The 17,603-nt window shown below is 38.2% G+C and overlaps 1 protein-coding gene and 1 pseudogene across 1 annotated transcript in view; one reads left to right on the forward strand and one right to left on the reverse strand.

The window, feature by feature from the left end:
• Positions 1–17,603, forward strand: part of DDX10 (DEAD-box helicase 10) — a 261,469-nt gene that overhangs the window by 235,787 nt on the left and 8,079 nt on the right. The gene's annotated exons all lie outside the window — the stretch shown is intronic.
• LOC105236791 lies at positions 1,091–1,470 on the reverse strand (annotated as a pseudogene).

Raw genomic sequence — 17,603 nt, forward strand, 5'->3', positions numbered from 1 at the left:
TTTTTTTTTTAATCCATTCAGCCACTCTATCATTTGATCAGAATATGTAGTCTTTTTACATTTAAAGGAATTAATTATTGATAGGTATATATGTATCACCATTTTGTTTATTGTTTTCAGGTTGTTTTTGTAGTTCTTTGTTCCTTCCTCTCTTGCCTTCCTCCCTTGTGATCGATGATGAAATTTTTTAGTATTAGGCATGGATTCCTTTCTCTTTGTTTTCTGGCTTTTTTGTAGTTCCTCTATTCCTTTCTTTTTTCTCTCTTTCCTTGTGGTTTGATGGCTTTCTGTAGTATTATGTTTAGATTTTTTTCTCATTTTTTTGGTGTGTATTTATAAGCTTTTTTCTGTGGTTACCATGAAGTTCACATATAACATCCTTTGTATATAATGGTTGGTTTTAAGTTGATAGGAACTTAAATTTGAACACATTAGGAAAATTTATATTTTTAACCACCTCCCTACACATTTTGTATTTTGTGTCACATTTCTTGTCTTTTCATTTTATGCATCCTTTAACTAATTATTGTAGTTCTTGGTACTTTTGCCACTACTATCTTTTGTCCTTTCTACTTGCTTTATAAAGGATTGATCCACTGTTTTTTGTATATATTTACCTTTTCCGGTGAAATTTTTACTTTCATATATTTTCTTGTTATTAATTAGTGTCATTTCTTTTCAGCTTTAAGAAGTCCCTTTAACATTTCTTGTAGGTCCAGTTTAGTGGTGATGAACTTTTTTTATTTTTGTTTGTTTATCTGGAAAGCTCTTAATCTCCCTTTCAGTTTTGAATGATAACTGTGCTGAGTAGAGAATTTCTTGGTTGGAAAATGTTTCCTTTCAGCACTTTGAATATGTCATGCCATTTTCTTACCTCAGTAAAGTTTCTGCTGAAAAATTTGCTGAAACCCATATAGGATTTCCCTTGTACTTAACAAGTTGTTTTCTTTTACTGCTTTAGAGATTCTGTCTTTAACTAACGGCCCCCCAAAGCTCAGTCATTGAAAGGGAAACTTTATTGAAGCCCTAGGGCCTTGGGGCTTGGGCAGGAGGCTACCATGTGGGCAAAGGAAGAGCCAGTGAAGGGGCCTTATTTTACCTTCTTCTTAGGGCACAGGTTGTTGGTGTGGCCACACTGCTTGTGGCAGTTGACAGCACGGGTATAGGCGAGCATAACTCTGGAAGCAGATCGTCTTGTCACAGTTCTGTTTTGGACTAGCTGGCAGAGGAGAGGCTCAGTGATATCATCCTGCAGGTGAAGCACCAAGTACAAGGTGGATTCTTTGTGGATAGCGTAGTCGGAGAGAGTGTGTTATCCTCTAGCTGTTTGCTCCCCAGAGTCAGATGCTGCTGGTTAGGCAGGATGCCCTCCTCATCTTTGATTTTGGCCTTGACCTTCTCAGTGGTGTCACTGGGCTCATCCTCGAGGGTGGTGGTCTTGCCTGTCACGGTCTTCATAAAGATCCGCATCTCTGTGTCCACAAGGCCACCACCCCTGAACCACTTGGCCACTTCACTGAAGAGAAAGAGTCTCTATCTTTATCATTTTAATTATAATCTGTCTTGGTATGGATCTCTTTGGGTTCATCTCTTTTGGAACTCTCTGAGCTTCCTTGATCTGAAATTTTGTTGCCTTCCTCAAATTAGGGAGGTTTTCAGCCATTCTGTTTTCAAATAAGTTTTCTGGCCCTTTCTCTCTCTTCTCCTTCTGGGTTCCCTATAATGCAAATGTCATTCCACCTGATGTTGTCCCAAAGGTCCCTTAAGATATCTTCTCTTAAAAAAAAAAAAATTCTTTTTGCTGCACTGTCTAGGTGAATTCGATTGATATTTCAACTTGCTGATCTGTTCTCCTTTGTCCGGTGTGCTGTTGAACACCTCTAGTGAATATTTCAGTTCACGTCAGGTATTGTATTTCAACTCTGTGACTTCTGCTTGATATTTGCTTATATTTTTTTTGTCTTCTTTGAAGTTCTCACTCTGTTCATCCATTCTTTTCCCAAGTTCAGTGATGAACATTACTTTGAACTCTTTATCAGATGGATCAATTATCTCTGTTTTATTAAAGTCTTATACTGAGGCTTTTTCTTGTTCTCTGATATGAAGCATATTCCTCTATTCCTCTATCTCCTCATTTTTGCCTCTCTGTGTTTGTTTCTAAGTATTAAGTAAATTAGCTACCTCCCCCATCCTGGAAAGAGTGCCCTGGTATAGGAGATGTCTCAGAGACAATATCCCTCCTGGCCACTTGCAGCAGGAACTCAGGGGGCATTCCCCTATATGAGTTCCATGTGCCTGCCTGCTGTGGTGGGGCCATAGCTGTGGCACAGGAGTGTGTGGGGATGTTGCACAGCCTAGCTGTATTGTGGCTGCTGTGGCACTGGGGTGGGCAAGGCTCTTTCCTGACCTGGCTGTGGTATGGACGTGGACAGGGCACTCAACAGTGGGCACCCTCCAGTGCCAACACGCTCGAGGAAGAGTTCCAAAATGGTGCCTTCCAGCACTGGCACCAGCAAGATAGAATTAAAACTTCAAAAATGACCCCTACCACTGTCTGTGTCCCTGGAGAGTCCTAACCAAGTTCCTGCCTCTCTGGCAGACTCTTCAAGATTAATAAGTTGGTCTTCTTCACATATGGTCTAGGCAGTATTCAAACTGGTATCTTTGCACCAGGTCCCAGTGTGAGGGAGTCTCTTGTCAAGCCCTTTATGAGCATGTTCTCTGTTCCCTACAGTTTTCCTACATGTAATCTCCATTGGTTTTCATAGGCATTTTGGGGGCTCATCTCTCCTTTGCAGCATCTAGGGGTTGGCTGCCTGATGTGGAGCACAGAACCCTGACTTCTTTGGGAAAAGTTCTGTATCTATCTGTGAGATTCCTCCTAATTATCCATCACCACTCCTGGGCTTCGTTACTGTTTTGTTTTGCATTGTTTTGGCTATACTGTGTTCTATTTGTTTCAGCACTACCCTTTTATCCTTTGTTGTGGGGGCTCTGTTCATCTGGTTATCAGGTCTTTTCTCAGAGGAGATTATTTCATATGTAATTGTAAATTTGTTGTGACCATGGGAAGAAGTGAGATTGGGATCTTGCCATGCCACCATATTGAACCCCTCCCTCCTGTAAGTAATTCTTTAATGGACAGCTTTGCTGAAGATTAGATTTTATCTCTCTTGAAGTCATTTGAAAGGCTAATGAGGAGTAAGACTAAACTGTAAAACTTAACTTTTCCAGATATCTGGAACACTGGGGAAATGTTTGGGAGGGGATGATCTTGAATACTGAAAACAAATGAGTAAAAAGTAGTTTGAGGAGAAGAGCTGATGTGCTTCTGGGAAGCACAAAATGTTCTGTATACACATTAGCAGTGAGAAAAATACATACTATAAACCCAGCTTGTATGGGTGATTAATTTCTTTTTTTTAATCGGAGAGAAGAGAAATAATTATGTATGCCTTCTAAATTACTGCAGAGCAGGGATTCTTAATCTGGGCTCTATAGTGAGCTTTAGAGAAATCTTGAACATCTTGAAATTGTATGCAAAAATGATGGTGTGGGTGTGCATACCGTGTAGACACTCCCATGTATTTATCTGGAAAGGGGGACCATTTATTTTCATTGAATTCTCAAGTGGATTTATGAACCAGAAAAATAGAGATGGGGCCAGAACTTTTTGGCAGTCCTAAATGACACGTGTGCGTTTTTCAGAAGGAACCGTGTGCATGGACTGTTGGTGTGATTGCAGTCCTCTGCCTTCTATTTCCTCTGACCAACCCCCGCCTTTTCTCATATTAGAACTTTGACCTAAGAGGGCATCTTTTGCTCTTTTACTTAGGTTTTTGTAATGAGTGTGGAGCCAGTCTTTTCTTTGAGTACCTTTTTTTTTTTTTAATCTGTTTTTAGTCCTGAGCAGCTAGGAAAGAAGCATTAAGGACACGGTACTTTTCAGTTCCATTTCTATATGCGGGAGCCTTCACCATCAGAAGGAAGCTGGACAGATTTTATGGAATGTACTGCAGTAATTAATCTTCATTAGGACTGTTGCCATGGCCTTGTAAATTAAAATTTATGAGAAGAGGGAAGTCTGTGGCACAACATATTTGAATACCTGAGTGCCTGTCATTAAGGATAGATACAAAGATTTCTGAGAATTTTTTTAATGGTCCCAAGCTTATTTATTATTAGCTTAAAATTCTTTAGGAAAAAGTCCAGGCTAAATTTCTTGATATGAACGCAGAAGGAGAGCTTTATACAAAAGGGGCACAAACTTGGATGCTCAGGTACTGACTCTTGGTAGTTTTCCACACATGATTCTGCAGCACGTTGTAAAAAGAAACTCGAGGGGTTCTGTGTAAGTGATCCTTGCTGTGTCCCATCTCAGTCCTCAGCTTCCTTATAGCTATATTATTCAGCAGTTTCCCCTGATTTCTTTTCTTTGCATTCCAAAAAAGAGAGAAAAAGCAAAAATCTGAAAAGCTGTACAGACACTATAGCAAAGGGAGTGTGCTTTCTTCAGTCTTCACCCTGTCCTGGCCTTTGTTAGGTTTCTAAAAAGGCTTGTGCATTGATGTCGATCCTCTGTTTTATGACGTAACACACACAAATGCGCACACCCCTAATTGCACATGAATAAATGCGGCTGCTACAGAGGTTAAGAGCTCAAACATGAGCAAGCCATCATGAGGCTTTCTGGCTGCAGTCTCTTTTCTAATGTCAGGCTTACAGAGTCCCCAGTGACTTTGGCTGCCATTTTATCACTTAATAATTGGAACTGCTTGCCCCAGTGTCCTTGGAAGTTTGGTGCTCACTCCAGTACGTCGTATTTCTGCCAAGCCTGCATACACCAGGGAAGAAGTTGACAGGATCCCCCAGCAGATCTTTTTCTTCTATGGTGTCTTGGCCACAATCATAACAGACAGTGCTTGGAACATTCTTGAGTCTCGGAGTAGTGGTTCTGACTGCAGCATCCTTGCAGCCCAGGGAGTATGGTTTCTCGGTTACAGAGGACGTTCTGATCTCTTTTTACTGGAGTTAATTCACACATCATTTATTTAAAGTATGCTGTTTAACAACGAGCAGTCTTCGTATTCATGGCAGGTGCTAATGATTATGTTCTTTTTCTTGTAATGTTTCATTTGTCCCATCCCTCCCCACTTGTGTTAAGTCTGGCTAAAGCTTCTTCCTAAGGGATGGACAGAATTTTTAAAGAATCAAGTGGTGTAAGACCTAGTAGTTTCCTCTACATGGAAAAATATATCAGTGAATTAGCCTCTCTCCTTTTGCCTTTCTGTTTTTTTCAAAGATTGATTGATTGATTGATCTGAGAGAGAGAGGGAGGGAGAGGGGGGAAGGGCTGGGAGAGGGGGAGAGAGAATCTTAAGCAGACTCCCTGCTGAGAATGGAGCCCAACAGGGCGCTTGATCTCATGACCCATGAGGTCACTACCTGAGCTGAAATCAAGAGTCAGAAGCCCAACTGACTGAGCCACCCAGGTCCCCTTGCCTTTCTGTTTCAATACATAGGAATTTAAACAGTGTCTGCTCCTGGTAGGATGGTCTCAGAGGCGTCTGTATCTCAGAAATAGTTGCTCTGGCAGGTGTTAAATAAGAATTACATGAAGTTCTATGGATTAAGAGGCTGAATGCCTTGTCCACATACACCATGGCATATAATTTGGGAATATTGATCTTTGTCCATATTATCATAAACTTTGCAACATGGGGAAAGGTAGGAATTTTGTGAAACTAAGTCTGTATTAGAACAAAGGCAAGCTACTTAGCCTTGTGGGAAAACTGGCTTTTGGAGTCAGACAGCCCTGAATTTGAATCTTCCTTCCTTTTTATAAGTTTTGGACCATGGACAAGTTACTTAATCTCTGTGACCCTCAGTTTTCTTCACCAGTCAAATGAAGGTAATTTTTACCTTGCAAGGTTATTGTGAAAATCTAATGAAGGTAAAAAGAAGGAGTATGATATGTATTAGGATCATTAATGTATGATAATCTTTTTAATCACCAAGAGCAGAACTCTGATAGGAATTTTTAAATGGGTATATGTATTTACAAGAATAGAATTTAATGTCCCCTGGGATATCTACTTTCCGTTTTCCTCCTCATCAAAATCATTCATTATGATGTGGTGGGCCTTATATTCAAAGTAGTCTGCAAAAATATCCTACAGACTTGATTGAAATGATGAATGATATAGTGAAGAAAATGTCAAAATATCATGTAATATATTCTGCTCAACATCTGGATAGAGAGTCCATATTACCAAATTGGAGTGTGGGAAATGCCCTTATTTGTCTGTTCTCCTCCTTTGGCATCCCCAGTATTTAGGCATTCACTGAACTGAAAGTTGACTGTGTGCCTGGCATAGAGCTGTAAAGAAAAGAGACTAGATCCCAGCCCTCACGAAACTTAGCTCCGCCCCCCCCAGGAGACAGACCATAAAGAAGTAAACAAAAAGAAGAAAAGGATCTTTGGTAAGGGGCATGTAAGCCATCACTGTAGGATAGATAATGAGAGAGGATCTGGGAGAGCTGACTTTATATGAGGTGGTTAGGAAAAATCTGTGAGGGGAAACCTGAAGAATTACTGAAGGCCTTTTCTTTATGCAATGAAGGAATAATCATCCTAACATTCTAACCATTAATTGCTCAGACAATTAACAGAATTTAAATATTTACTCTAATAGCATAGTCATGGCTGTACACTTACATGTACTCCTGTCAGAGGAGATTCCTGGGGTCTTCCTCATCCCATTGTCCTTCACCCATGTGTCTGACCTGACTCTGATGCTACTTGGTTTCATGGAAGGCGATAAGGGTTAGAAACAGCTGCTGTCCTAGTCCACAAAGTGGCAGTTCATTGGAAGGGTGTGTGGCAGCCTGAGGTTTATGAGAACAGGAGAGAGAATACAAGACGATCTGAGTATTCCTACTGAAGACTGGGAACTTACTTCAGGTTATTAGTTAAGGCAGCATGTTTTTCTTTGGGGTAAGAGGAGAAAACTCTAACTTAAATTATGCTGGTGGTAAATCAACTCTTTTGAACTAAGCAAATATTTTTATGGATAACTTTATTTTTTTAACAATTTTAGTTTTTACAGTAAAAATTTAATGAAAAGTAGAGTTTCTATATGGGCCCCACAGCCTTTTCTATTAATGACATTTTATTACTGTTTGTTACCATCAGGGAACCTGTATTGACACATCATTATAACCCAAAGTTTATAGTTTACTTTTAAGATTCCTTCTTTATCTTGGACATTCTGTGGGTTTTGACAAATACATAATGATTTGTATCTGCCTTTATGGTATCATACAGAATAGTTCCAGTGCCCTGAAAATCCCCTGAGTTCTACCTATTGCTTCTTCCTTTTCCTCCCCATTCTTTCTTCTTCCTGCCCCTCAAACCCTGGCAACCATTGCTATTTTTCCTATATCCATAGTTTTACTTCTAAATGTGGTATGGGTGGAATGATACAGTATTGTGGCCTTTGCAGGTGTCTTTTTGTACTTAGCGATACTCATTCAAAGTTCCTCCATGTCTTTCCATGGCATGATGAAAATAGTCCATTGTATGGATGTGCTTCAGTTTAGTTATTCATTCATCTGTTGAAAGACATCTTGGTTGTTGCCAAGTTTTGGCAATTACAAATAAAGATGCTATAAACATTTGTGTTCTGTTTTTTTTTTTAATTTTATGAACATAGTTTTCAACTTCTTTGGGTAAATACCAATGAGTACAGTTGTTAGATCACATGGTAAGAATGTGTTCAATTTTCTAAGAAACTGACAGATCATCTTCCAAAGTATACATACCATTTTGCATGCCCACCAGCAATGAATGAATGTTCTTTTGCTCGACACCCTCACCAGCATTTGGTGGTGTTGGTGCTTTTAGATTTTAGCCATTCTGTAAGAAATTTTATAGTTTAAAGAAAGCTGTTTTGTTTTGTTTTTTTAACTTGTAGAACACAGTAGAGCCTGAAAATCAGATGGTTTGTGGGGTTTTTTTTTGGTAATACACACAGAGTGAAATCCTATTTCATCAAACATAAAATTCTTTTTTTTTTTTTTTAAAGATTTTATTTATTTATTCGACAGAGATAGAGACAGCCAGTGAGAGAGGGAGCACAAGCCAGGGGGAGTGGGAGAGGAAGAAGCAGGCTCATAGCAGAGGAGCCTGATGTGGGGCTCGATCCCACAACGCCGGGATCATGCCCTGAGCCGAAGGCAGACGCTTAACCGCTGTGCCACCCAGGCGCCCCCAAACATAAAATTCTAACTTAACAAAACCCTTCCTTATGAATGGGGCTGCCCTTTGAGGAACTGTATTCCCAGCCTCTCAAAACTTAAGGTTTTCTGTTTTATAGAAGACAAATAATGATAGACTTAATTTTAATAAAAGCAGCAAAGACTACTGTTGCTGAGAATCTTCACCTACCAGAGCACCCAGAAGTCTATCTCCTTATAGAACTTCTGTCTTGGATTCTTACCCCACCAAGGCCCAGACCTCCCCAGTATCCCTTCCTGGCTGTCCCAACTCCCTAGCAGTTCTTTCTGTTGCCAGTTCCACATCATTAGGACATAAGCTGAGCAGCCAAAACCTGGGTTGTGGTGGTCGCTGTTGTTCAGTAGCCTTATGTGTTTCATAGGTTTCAGGGATTAGCCTTCACTTCATCTACCATTTAGACCCTCCCCTTTTTTTTTTTCCAATGAAAAACTGTTCTGTACCTTAAGAGTAGACTTAAAACTGCTTGGAACTCAAGTCATTTTAAATTAAAAGGCTTTCACCTTACATGATAAAGCCCAATATAACCCAAGAACCATTAAAAGAAAAGATGAAATACTTCCCACCATGGGGAGTTGGAGAAGGTACATTAACTCTTACCGTGTGTTTGCTATGCATGTGTCAGTTGTTTATCACTGCTTTCCATGAGGTAGATCGTAATCACATTTTAGAAATTAGAGAGTTGACGCTCCGTGAAGTTAGCCATTTTCCCAAGTTTTAGGTATTTGCTAGCATTCCAGTCAGGTCTGACCCCAACACCCCTTTATTTCCTCTATTCCAAAATTTTTGTAGAGCCATATTTAATAACAGTAGTTGAGTCACTGTTAAGTAACTGGTTTTAAAAAGTAACCACTTAACATGAAACGTGGTGGTGGGGGACAAAGGAGATACTCTTTACTTATATATATATTCCAGAGAAGTTACATGTATTGTTGCAAAGAAAATAAAGATTACTTGTTTGTTGAATTGAAATGCCAGGTTATGCTCTTTCTGTAATGTTGAAGTATTGCCTCGTTTCTTAGTCTGAGTTTGAGGTTATTGGGTGCTTCTTGCTAGTGTTATTTTTCTTCTACTTTAATGTTTTAATTTTCACTGTGGCTTTGATCTGTCAGATTTCTTTGGAATTAATGATGCACTCTTTTGAAAAAAGAAAAGTACAGGTTTAAACATCCACTTACATACTGGCTTACAAAGAAGGTAAGAGTGTGTTTTAATTAGGGATTGTTCTGTCTGACCGTATATGTTATAGAGTGGGCCAGTCAGATATTTAGCAGTACAGAATCTCAGCCCACTGGCTTTATTCATCATTAAGAAACATTTATTGAGCCTTGGGATACTAGGGCTGTGTGGCCACAAAGAATAAGACAGAGTCTTTGTCCTCAAGGAACTTGCAATTTAATGGGGGAAGCAGGTAAGTAAGTAGTTGATCTCACTTTCAAATATTATAGTGGAAGAATGTGTAGTGCTTAGGGGGCATCTCAGGGCACTTAACCCTGATGGAGATGACCTGGGAAAGCTTCCCAGAGTAGAGGCAGGTGAAGGAGAGGATGGAATGACAAAGCCTAAATTAAGGTAATTATGGAGGTACTGGGAAAACTTAGATGGATTGCAGAAATATTAGTACAGAATTGATCAATTAAAGTAAGGTTGTGAAGGAGAAGGTGGCTCACGAATGACTTCCAGGCGTTTATTAAGGGTGTCAGTGTTCACTCAGAAGGAAATGTAGGAGGAACAGCAGTAGTTAGTGCATGTTAAGTTTGAGGTGCCTTCGAAGATGGAGGCAGAGATATCCAGGAGCTGGTTGAATATGCGGATCTGGGGGTCAGGAAAGAACTCTAAGCTAAAGATGCATATCTTTAAGTCATTAGCGCTATGGAAGATAGTTAAAATACTGAACTGCATGAGTATATGCAGAATGAAGATACAAAAGAGTAGAGAGCTGAGGATGAACCTGGAAATGCAGACATTGAAGTGATGGACAAAGGAAGAAGCTGAGAAGATAGACTATGAGGGAGGTGGAAGCTGACCTTGACTGAAAATTTAGATAATTGTCCGTTACATCTCATCCCATTTATATAATTTTGAAAAACATACACAGAGCTAAAATTGGGATCCCAGAAACTTAAATGCTATTCAGAACAGAGAACTAATGAGACAGGAGCCTGTGCACCCACAGACTGGACTGAATGCTCTGGGGTTGCTCGCAGGAAGAGCGCTGTCCTCGGTGACTGTTGGAAGTGGAAATAGAAGCAAAGTCTGTTTCAGTAGTGCCTTCTTCACTGTAGTGGTGGTACTTCTCGGAAACCTGAACAACCCCAGCGGGGTCATGATTTCTGCCGTTCAGAGGAGTGGACACTCATGGGTGATCTCTTCATTCAGGCCATCTTCAGGGATGAAGACAAACAGCCCTAGACCTCAAAAGCTAACAATTTAATAGGTGCAGGGAAGAAATCTACACAAAATCCCTATGATAGCGTTCAGAATGAGTGCTATGGGAGAAGCACAAACTTTGCATAAAGCAGGGCCAAAGGTGGAATCTTTAAGGAAGAGATGACAAAACTGGGTTTTGAAGGATATGGAGGATATGAAGAATATAGATAGCTGTAAAGCAGTAAAGGGGAGTTCCAAATGGAGGCAAAAGAAGTTGAGAGCCTAGAGCATGTTAGGGACTAAAAACTAGTCTGAAAGAACAAGGAGTATATTAAAGGAGGAGCGTATAATGCAGAATAGGGTACAAAGGCAGGCCTATACCAGGTCAAGAGAGACTTAAAGATTATACTAAATAACAGTAGAAGGGAGTCACTGAAATGTTGAAGAATTAGAAGAGCCAAGATATGCTTCACTAAGAACCTTCCTTTAAGCACATGTAGGGTTGGTTGGTGGGAACAGGAAGAGTATTATGTGGAAGATATTAAGGTTTAATTATGATGTTTCAGTGAGAACCTGGATTTAGAAGACTGTTTTTTAACTTTTCTTCTTGGGGAATGGTGAGCATGGAAACCATTATTGAATGGCTTTCTTAGAAGCCCAATATGTAAAACTAAAAAGTAAAACTACCCACACTCTGAGAAATTTCTCCTTGTGGTCCTTGCAACCAGTTGCTGAGTCTAGAACAGAGACTTTGCAACATTTGCATCATCACAGAGAACTTTTGCTTTCAACCCTAATGGTCCCTATGTTTTAAAAGACTTTTGTCTTTCAGGAAAGTTAATAAAAAGTTAATGTTTTGCATTTATTAACAAAGACAATTTCCAGTCCACTCAAGTGTCTGAAGTGTCAAGTGTTTACAAAGCTCAGTTGATAAAATTCCAGCCAAACAAAAGAAATACCAGAACTTAGTCTGGGGCACACTGTTTCAGGTGTTTTGAAATGCTGAAAGTAACCCATGACCCATCTATTCTGACAAAAGAAATATCACTGTTCCCCTTATTTCTGTGCATCCAGGGATCCAAGTTGAAGGTTATATGGCAAACCTACTCTCATGCTTCTGAGCTTTGTGGAATTACAAAGAATAATTGTAGTTATTCTTTGCCCAGAACTACTTTTCCCTTAAAGTTTAACTCTCTTTTTTTATTGCAAAGAGTAATACAAGCTTGTTACAGAAAAATCAGAAGATATATATACCAGCGAAAAGAACATCTAAAAAAATCTTGCAAATCTTTTTCTCTGCAAACATGCATGCAAGACTTTCTTAAAGATGGTCTCTTGCTCTGTATTGGTTTTGTAATTGTTTTCCTGCAACATGGTTTTTAATAGTGACATAGTGTTTCATTTCTAATTTTTTTAACTTAAATTAATCCCTTATGATTGGACGTTTGGGTTTTCAACTTCCTGAAATTAAAAATAGTTTTTTGCCTTGAGTATCCTGTAACTAAATCTTTATACACATCGTTAATTATTTCTTTGGGATAAATTCTCAGAAGAGAAATTGCTGGGTAGGCATACTTGACTTTCAAAAGGTGCTACCAAATTGCCCTCCAGAAAGTTTAGTAGTAATTTATATTCCCACCTGGGAGTTTACATTCTAAGTAGGAGTTAAGTTGTGTACAGGTGAAAGAGAAATCACTTTAGTGTTAGAAAGTAGCAATGCTAAGTGTAAAATGACTAGTAAACAATTAGAGCTGTAGGCTTTCAGAGGAAAGATATCACTTTTAATAGTGAGTTCGGGTACCTTTTATTGAAGGTGAGGAATTGGAGAGGGCTGAGCAGGGGGGAGGTGCCGCATTGACAGAAGGGCACAGGTCGGACAAACAAGAGGGGTCTCTGATCTAAACAAGGAAGGGCCATGTTTGAGGAGTCCCAGAAGAGGGACCAGAAAGAAGGCTGGCTGACTTAGCAGGATGATTCCAGGTGTTCCTCCCTCTTTGGTTTCTCATATGTGTAACACAGGCTGTCGTCTTACTCTGGGTGACGAGGCAGCTGCAGGTACCTGAAAAACTTAAAATGTGGAAACCAGGAAATCAGACCTCCTGAAAAATCTGTTCACTTTCTGGGAGAGTTTTGGGTTTGGGGTTCAGGAAATTTAGAAAGTAAGAAAGTTCTATTCCACTTAAAACTCAATTAATAATGTATTTAAGATGTTAAGATTGAATTCACATTTCAGTGTTAAATCCTTTTTTCTTCTTAGTGATGAATAAATTGGTTCACACATTTACTTTGGATATTGTGATGAGATTTTGTGTAATCATTTTCACGAACAGTTCAAAGCCATTGAAATAACATTTCCCTGTTATTGTCGGTTTGGATTACATGTTACAACATGATATTTTTCTTTGCGTTTTGTTGTAGGATTAGTTCTTTAAATGGCACACCAGACATTACTAATTAAATCTCTGTACTAGTTGGATTATTGAAAGATAAGTAGTTCTGAATTCTTTTGCTTTGGTGGTTTTGTTTTTACGGCAGTGGTGGGCGTTTGGTGCGCTGAGCCATGCTTTTACTTTTTAAGCTGTGTTTTATCCACCAGTATTTTGTACTGTTCCAATGTTGAGCAGTAAGAAGTCCTTTCTGACACTGACTTCATAGATTTGAAGAATGTGGAGATAGTTTGACACTTTATGTCCCATAGAAATCCTGAAATAAAGATAAAATGCAGAGTTCAGGCCCAGACTCTTGGCCCTGTTTTGTAGGCCACCATCTAGTTCTCAGTTCCTACTGTGAGCCTTCTTACCTCCTTCAGTTCAGTGGAGTAAACTTACTTCGTGAAGAAAAGTCACAGGTGTTACTGCTGTTTCCCACCTGTATTGTGGTTCTTTCTTCCAGCACACCTATTTCCAGAATGTTCCGCCATAGAATTGGTAAACTGTACCAGCGCTGTGCTACCGTGGGGGCAGCTAATAGAACTCTCGATTGAGAGGTACAAGAGCCCCTTTCAGCAGTTGCAGAAAATAATTGAAGAACCAAGAAACTAGAACTCACTGTTATATACATTAGACTGTTAACTAGTCCTAAAGAAGTCCCCGGTTTTAATTAGATCCAGGAACCTCCTCTTGACCATTAGCTATATATAGAGTCAGAACCCTTATGCCTGATTCATCAGGATGTAAGTAAAATAGAGGTTTCTAGTGCCACACATTTCACCCATCTTTATTGAGCGATAATTGATGTATAACATCATGTGAGTGTAAGGTGTACACCATGTTATTTGATACACGTACATATTGCAAAATGATTTCCGCCCTAGTGTTATTAGCTTACACCTCTATAGCATTACATAATTCGGTTTGTGTGTGTGATGAGAACATTAACCATTTATTATCTCAGCAACTTTCAAGTATCTAATACAATATTGTTAACTAGAATCACCATGCTGTACATTAGATCCCCTGAACTTCTATTAAAACTGGAACTTTGTACCCTTTAACCAAAATCTCCCCATTTTCCCTACCCCCTGGTAACTACCACTCTAGTTTCTGATTCCTGAGTTTGCCTTTTTTAGATTCCATGTATACGTGGTATCATTACAGATTTCATCTTTCTCAGCCTTATTTCATTTAACATGATGCCCTCAAGGCCCATCCACATGGTTGAGTGATACTTCATTGTGTATATATAATACACCACATCATCTGCCCATCCATCTGAACTGAACATTTAGGTTGTGTCCATTTCCTGCCTGTTGTGAATAACATTGCAGTGAACGTGAGAATGCAGACATGTCTTCAAGATGTTGTTTTCATTTCCTTTGGATATATACCCAGAACAGGGATTGGTGGATCATTCGGTGGTTCTATTTTTAATATTTTTAGGAACCTCCATGCTGGTTTCCATAGAGACTATACTGATTGCATTCCCACTAACAGGGCACAAATATTCCCTTTCCACCCCCTCACCAACACTTGTTATCTCTTGTCTTTTTGATGACAGCCATTCCACCAGGTATGTGGTCATATCTCATTGTGGCTTTGATTTGCATTTCCCTGGTAATTAGTGATAATTGAGCACCTTTTCTTGTACCTATTGATCATGTGTATGTCTTCTTTGGAAAAATGTCCATCCACTTCCTCTGCCTAATTTTTTAATCAGATTATTTGTGGGTTTTTCTGTTTTTGTTTTTTTGCTATTGAGTTATATAAGTTCCTATAGATTTTGGATATTAACCTTTTATCATGTACATGGCTTGTAATATTTTCTCCATTTTGTAGGTTGCCTTTTCATTTTTTTCTTTTGTTTCTTTTACTGTGCAGAAGCTTTCTAGTGTGATGTAGACTGACTGACTTTTGCTTTTGTTTCTTGTGCTTTTGGTGTCATACCCAAAAAACTGTTGCCAAGACCAGCATCATGGAGCTTTATCCCTGTGTTTTCTTCTAGACGTTTTATGGATTGGAGTCATCTGTTTACGTCTTTAATCCATTTTGTGTTAATTTTTGTGGGAGGGATCCAATTTCATTCTTCTAAATGTGGTTATCTAGTTTTTACATCCTTTTATTGAAAGAGACTATTCTTTCTCCTTTGAGTATTCTCTGTTCCCTTGTCAAATATTAATTGACCATACGTGCAAAGGTTTATTTCTGGTCTATCTATTCTGTTCTCTTGGTCTGTGTGTCTGTTTCTATGCCAGTACCATACTATTGTTTTTTGATTCCTGTAGCTTTGTAGTATAGTTTGAAATCAGGATGTGTGATGCCTCTGGATTTGTTCTTTCTTAGGATTGCCTTGGCTTGTTGGAACCTAGTGATTTTATATGAATTTAGGATTATTTTTTCTATTTCATAAAAAATGCCATTGGAATTTTCATAGAGATTTCATTGAATCTAGAGATGGTTTGGGGTAGTATGGGCCTTTTAATAATATTAATGCTTCTGATCTATGAATTATGGGATATCTTCCCATCTATTTATCTTCTTCAATTTCTTTGATCAAAATGTTACAGTTTTCAGTGTACCAATAATTCACTTCCTTGATTAAACTTACTTCCAAGCTTGGTTTTGATGTTGTTGTGCATGGGATGCTTTTTAAAAATTTCTTTTTCATATAACTTGCTGCTAGTATAAAGAAATGCTGCTGATTTTTGTATGTTAATTTCTGTATCTTGCAACTTTACCTACTTTATTTATTAGTTGTAACAGTTTTTTTTTGGTGGAGTCTTTAGGATTTTCTATATATAAGGCCATATCTGTACACAGTAACAAAAGCACTTCCTTTCTGATTTGAATGCCTTTTTCTTGTCTGCTTGCTTTCGCTCGGACTTCTAGTATGTTGAATAGGAATAATGAGAGGAGGCATCCTTTAATTGTCCCTGATCTTAGAGAAAAAGTTTTCAACCTTTAACTATTGAGTGTAATGTTACCTATGGCTTGTCATATATGGTTTTTATTATGTTGAGATACATTCCCTCTTTACCTAATTTGTTGAGAGTTTTTATCAAGAAAGGATGTTGAATTTTGTCAAATGCTTTTTCTGCATCTATTGAGATGATTATGTGATTTTTATTTTTCATTTTATTAATTTGGTATATCATGTTGATTGATCTGGATATGTTGAACCATTCTTGCATCCCAGGGATGAATCCCAGCTTAATCATGATGTGTGGTCCTTTTAATATGCTGTTGAATTTGGCTTGCTAATATCTTGTTGATAATTTTTGCATCTGTATTCATCAGAAATATTGACCTGTAGTTTTCTTTTCTGGCTTTGGCATTAGGTTAGTACAGTCCTTGTAAAATGTGTTTGGGAATAGTCTCTCCTCATCAGTGTTTTAGAAGAGTTTGAGAAGGAATGGCATTAATTCTTTTTTAAATGTTTAGTAGAATTCACTGGGGAAACCCTCTGTTTCTGGACTTTGTTGGGAGGATTTTGATTAGGGTTCAATCTCCTTATTCATTATTGGTCTGTTCAGACTTGCTGTTTTTTCATGATTCAGTGTTGTTAGGTTGCTGTTTCTAGGAATTCATTCATTTCTTCTCAGTTATTCAAATGTTTGGTGTATAATTGATCCATAGTGGTCTCATGATCTTTTGTATTTTTGTGGTATTGATCGTTATGTCTCCTTTCTCATTTCTGACTTTGAATCTGATTTCTTTTTTCTTGACTTAGTCTAGCTCAATATCAGTTTTGTTCATCTTTAGAAAAAACTAGTTCTTGGTTTTGTTGATGTTTTTCTTTAGTTTTCCTGGTCTCTTATTTATTTTCTGATCTTTGCATTTCATTGCTTCTGCTACCTTTGGACTTCATTTGTTCTTTGTTTAGTTCCTTGAGGTGTAAAGTTAGGTTGTTTATTTGAGAGCTTTCTTGTTTCTTAATGTAGGCTTTTAACACTATAAACTTCCCAGTTAGAAATGCTTTTACTGCATCTCATAGGTTTTGATTTTTTGTGTTTCCATTTTCAGATATTTAAAAAAAAATTTTTTTTTAATTTCTTCCTTGACCCAGTGGTTGTTCAGGACTATGTTATGTAGTTTTTATGTATTTGTGAATTTTTCAGTTTTCCTCTTGTAATTGATTTCCAGTTTGATACAGTATCAATATGATTTTAGTGTTCTTAAAATTTTCTGAGAGTTTTGTGACCTATCATGATCTGTCCTGCAGATTGTTCCATTTGTGCTTGAGAAGAACACGTATTCTTTTGCTGTTGGGTGGAATGTCCCGGATATGTCTGTTAAGTCCATTTGATCTAAAGTATAATTCGATTTTAACATTTCCTTATTAATTTTTTTTGGTCTAGATAATCTAGCCATATGTTGAAAGCAGGTTAATGAAATAGTCTATTCTTGTATTGTTGTCTGTTTCTCCCTTCAGATTTGTTAGTATTTGCTAAATATATTGTGGTGCTCCAATGTTGGGTGTATATATATTTATGATTGTTATA

Source organism: Ailuropoda melanoleuca, chromosome 8, assembly GCF_002007445.2.
Source record: "Ailuropoda melanoleuca isolate Jingjing chromosome 8, ASM200744v2, whole genome shotgun sequence".
In the NCBI taxonomy this organism is placed as follows: Eukaryota; Metazoa; Chordata; class Mammalia; order Carnivora; family Ursidae; genus Ailuropoda; species Ailuropoda melanoleuca.